The 4,889-nt window shown below is 41.1% G+C and overlaps 1 non-coding gene across 1 annotated transcript; it reads right to left on the bottom strand.

Annotated features, from left to right (window-relative positions):
• Positions 1-209: 209 nt before the first annotated feature.
• LOC112752550 (small nucleolar RNA R71) lies at positions 210-317 on the bottom strand. The gene has a single exon (XR_003176982.1). It is a non-coding gene; the product is annotated as a small nucleolar RNA R71 (small nucleolar RNA).
• Positions 318-4,889: the final 4,572 nt, after the last annotated feature.

Here is a 4,889-nt window from a genome sequence, read left to right as displayed (position 1 = left end):
TTCAGTTCTTAACTGAATTCTTGCAGATATGTGATACTGTTAAGACTAATGGAGTAGATCCTGAAGTCTACAGGCTCATGCTTTTCCCTTTTGCTGTAAGAGACAGAGCTAGATTATGGTTGGATTCTCAACCCAAAGACAGCCTGAACTCTTGGGATAAGCTGGTCACGGCTTTCTTAGCCAAGTACTTTCCTCCTCAAAAGCTGAGCAAGCTTAGAGCTGATGTTCAAACCTTCAGACAGAAAGAAGGTGAATCCCTCTATGAAGCTTGGGAAAGATACAAACAGTTGACCAAAAAGTGTCCTTCTGACATGCTTTCAGAATGGACCATCCTGGATATATTCTATGATGGTTTATCTGAGCTATCAAAGATGTCACTGGACACTTCTGCAGGTGGATCCATTCACCTAAAGAAAACGCCTGCAGAAGCTCAAGAACTCATTGACATGGTTGCTAATAACCAGTTCATGTACACTTCTTAAAGGAATCCTGTGAGTAATGGGACGCCTATGAAGAAGGGAGTTCTTGAGGTTGATACTCTGAATGCCATATTGGCTCAGAATAAAATATTGACTCAGCAAGTCAATATGATCTCTCAGAGTCTGCATGGAATGCAAGCTGCATCCAACAGTACTCAAGAGGCATCTTCTGAAGAAGAAGCCTATGATCCTGAGAACCCTGCAATAGCAGAGGTAAATTACTTAGGTGAACCTTATGGAAACACCTATAACTCAACATGGAGAAATCATCCAAATTTCTCATGGAAGGATCAAAAGCCCCAACAAGGATTTAATAATGGTGGAAGAAACAGGTTTAGCAATAGCAAGCCTTTTCCATCATCAACTCAGCAACAGACAGAGAACTCTGAACAAAATGCTTCTAATTTAGCAAATCTAGTTTCTGATCTATCTAAGGCCACTGTAAGTTTCATGAATGAAACAAGGTCTTCCATTAGAAATCTGGAAGCACAAGTGGGCCAGCTGAGTAAAAGGATCACTGAAATCCCTCCTAGTACTCTCCCAAGCAATACAGAAGAGAATCCAAAAGGAGAGTGCAAGGCCATTGACATAAGCGCCATGGCCGAACCTGTGAGGAGAGGAGAGGACGTGAATCCCAAGGAGGAAGACCTCCTGGGACGTCCAATGATTAATAAGGAGCTTCCCTCTGAGGAACCAAAGGACTCTGAGGCCTATCTAGAGACCATAGAGATCCCATTGAACCTCCTTATGCCCTTCATGAGCTCTGATGAGTATTCCTCTTCTGAAGAGAATGAGGATGTTACTGAAGAGCAAACTGCCAAGTTTCTTGGTGCAATCATGAAGCTGAATGCCAAATTATTTGGCATTGATGCTTGGGAAGTTGAACCTCCCTTGTTCATCAATGAACTAAGTGATCTGGATCAACTGACTTTGCCTCAGAAGAGACAGGATCCTGGAAAGTTCATAATACCTTGTACCATAGGCACCATGATCTTTAAGGCTCTGTGTGACCTTGGTTCAGGAATAAACCTCATGCCCCTTTCTGTAATAGAGAAACTGGGAATCTATGGGGTGCAAGCTGCTAAAATCTCACTAGAGATGGCAGACAGCTCAAGAAAACAGGCTTATGGACAAGTAAAAGATGTATTAGTAAAGGTTGAGGGCCTTTACATACCTACTGATTTCATAGTCCTGGATACTGGAAAGGAAGAGGATGAATCCATCATCCTAGGAAGACCTTTCCTGGCCACAGCAAGAGCTATGATTGATGTTGACAGAGGTGAAATATTCCTTCAATGGAATGAGAACTCCCTTGTGTTTAAAACTCAAGGATCTCCCTCTGCAACCATGGAGAGGAAGCAGAAAAAGCTTCTCTCCAAGCAGAGTCAACCAGAGCCCCCACAGTCAAACTCCAAGTTTGGTGTTGGGAGGCCACAACCAAACTCTAAGTTTGGTGTTGAACTCCCATATCCAAACTCTAAGTTTGGTGTTGGAGAGTCTCAACAAAGCTCTGCACATCTGTGAGGCTCCATGAGAGCCCACTGTCAAGCTATTGACATTAAAGAAGCGCTTGTTGGGAGACAACCCAATGTTTATTTATCTAACTATATTTTTCTTAGTTATGTGTCTTTATAGGTTCATGATCATGAGGAGTCACAAAATAAATATAAAAATTAAAAACGGAATCAAAAACAGCAGAAGAAAAATCACACCCTGGAGGAGCATCTGTCTGGCGTTCAAACGCCAGAACAGAGCATAGTTCTGGCGCTGAACGCCCAGAATGGGAGCATCCTGGCGCTGAACGCCCAGAACAAGCATGGTTCTGGCGTTCAACGCCAGAAATGGCAGCAAAGGGGCGTTGAACGCCCAAAATGGGCACCAACCTGGCGCTGAACGCCCAGAGTTGTGTGCAAGGGCATTTTACATGCCTAAATTGGTACAGGGATGTAAATGCCTTGACACCTCAGGATCTGTGGACCCCACAGGATCATCTCAGGATCTGTGGACCCCACAGGATCCCCACCTACCTCATCATCTCTCTTTCCATTCATGATCATCCCTTGTTTTTTTTCCATTTACCACTCACATCCATACACCCACTACCTTCAAAAATTCAACATCTCTCTCCCACCCAATCCCACCCATATGGCCGAATACACACTCCCATCCATCTCCTCCATATCTTCTTCTTATTCTTCTATTCTTTCTTCTTTTGCTCGAGGGCGAGCAACATTCTAAGTTTGGTGTGGTAAAAAGCATAGCTTTTTTGTTTTTTCCATAACCATTGATGGCACCTAAGGCCAGAGAAGCCTCTAGAAAGAGGAAAGGGAAGACAAAAGCTTCCATCAAGGGTCTAAAGCTCAGTGGTAGAACATTTGACTGCAAATCAAGAGATCCCTGAGATACCTCAGGGGATACATTTTCCTCCACACAATTATTGGAAGCAACTAAGGGTGGAACATCAAGAGCACTCCATCATCCTTCATGAAATCAGAGAAGATCTAAAAGCAATGAAGGAGGAGCAGCCAAGGCAAGGAAGAGACATAGAAGAGCTCAAGGACATCACTAAGGTGGACTCATTCCTTGTTCTTACTTTCTCTGTTTTTCGTTTTCTATGTTATGTGCTTATCTATGTTTGTGTCTTCATTACATGATCATTAGTAGTTAGTAACTCTGTCTTAAAGTTATGAATGTCCTATGAATCCATCACCTCTCTTAAAATAAAAACTGTTTTAATTCAAAAGAACAAGAAGTACATGAGTTTTGAATTTATCCTTGAACTTAGTTTAATTATATTGATGTGGTGATAATGCTTCTTGTTTTCTGAATGTATGCTTGAACAGTGCATATGTCTTTTGAAGTTGTTGTTTAAGAATGTTAAATATGTTGGCTCTTGAAAGAATGATGACTAGGAGACATGTTATTTGATAATCTAAAAAATCATAAAAATGATTATTGAAGCAAGAAAAAGCAGCAAAGAACAAAGCTTGCAGAAAAAAAAATAATAAAAAAAAATAGGCGAAAAAAAAAATATAGAAAGAAAAAGAAAAAGCAAGCAGAAAAAGCCAAAAGCTCTTAAAACCAAGAGGCAAGAGCAAAAAGCCAATAACCCTTAAAACCAAAAGGCAAGGGCAAATAAAAAGGGTCCCAAGGCTTTGAGCATCAGTGGATAGGAGGGCCTAAAGGAATAAAATCCTGGTCTAAGCGGCTAAACCAAGCTGTCCCTAACCATGTGCTTGTGGCGTGTAGGTGTCAAGTGAAAACTTGAGACTGAGCGGTTAAAGTCAAGGTCCAAAGCAAAAAAAAAGAGTGTGCTTAAGAACCCTGGACACCTCTAATTGGGGACTTTAGCAAAGCTGAGTCACAATCTGAAAAGGTTCACCCAATTATGTGTCTGTGGCATTTATGTATCCGGTAGTAATACTGGAAAACAAAATGCTTAGGGCCACGGCCAAGACTCATAAAGAAGCTGTGTTCAAGAATCATCATACTGAACTAAGAGAGTCAATAACACTATTCGAAATCTGAAGTTCCTATAGATGCCAATCATTCTGAACCTCAATGGATAAAGTGAGATGCCAAAACTATTCAAGAGGCAAAAAGCTATAAGTCCCGCTCATATGATTGAAGCTCTGTTTCATTGATAGTTTGGAATTTATAGTATATTCTATTCTTTTTATCCTATTTTGATTTTCAGTTGCTTGGGGACAAGCAACAATTTAAGTTTGGTGTTGTGATGAGCGGATAATTTATACGCTTTTTGACATTGTTTTTAGTATGTTTTTAGTAGGATCTAGTTACTTTTAGGGATGTTTTTAATAGATTTTGTGTTAAATTCACATTTCTGGACTTTACTATGAGTTTGTGTGTTTTTCTGTGATTTCAGGTATTTTCTGGCTGAAATTGAGGGACTTGAGCAAAAATCAGATTCAGAGGTTGAAAAAGGACTGCTGATGCTGTTGGATTCTGACCTCCCTATACTCAAAGTGGATTTTCGGGAGCTACAGAACTCGAAATGGCGCGCTTCCAATTGCGTTGGAAAGTAGACATCCAGGGCTTTCCAGCAATATATAATAGTCCATACTTTGGCCAAGAATTAACGACGTAAACTGGCATTCAACGCCAGCTTTCTACCCAAATCTGGCGTCCAGCGCCAGAAAAGGATCCAAAACCAGAGTTGAACGCCCAAACTGGCATAAAAACTGGCGTTCAACTCCACAAATGGCCTCTGCACGTGCAACACTTAAGCTCAGCCCAAACACACACCAAGTGGGCCCCGGAAGTAGATTTATACATCAAATACTTACTCATGTAAACCCTAGTAGCTAGTTTATTATAAATAGGACCTCTTACTATTGTATTAGGCATCCTGGATTGTATTTTGATCATGTGATCTCGTTTAGGGGGCTG

This window comes from Arachis hypogaea, chromosome 15 (assembly GCF_003086295.3).
Source record: "Arachis hypogaea cultivar Tifrunner chromosome 15, arahy.Tifrunner.gnm2.J5K5, whole genome shotgun sequence".
In the NCBI taxonomy this organism is placed as follows: domain Eukaryota; kingdom Viridiplantae; phylum Streptophyta; class Magnoliopsida; order Fabales; family Fabaceae; genus Arachis; species Arachis hypogaea.
The sequence above is the reverse complement of the archived record's forward strand: the minus strand, read 5'-3'. Positions and strand labels throughout refer to the sequence as shown.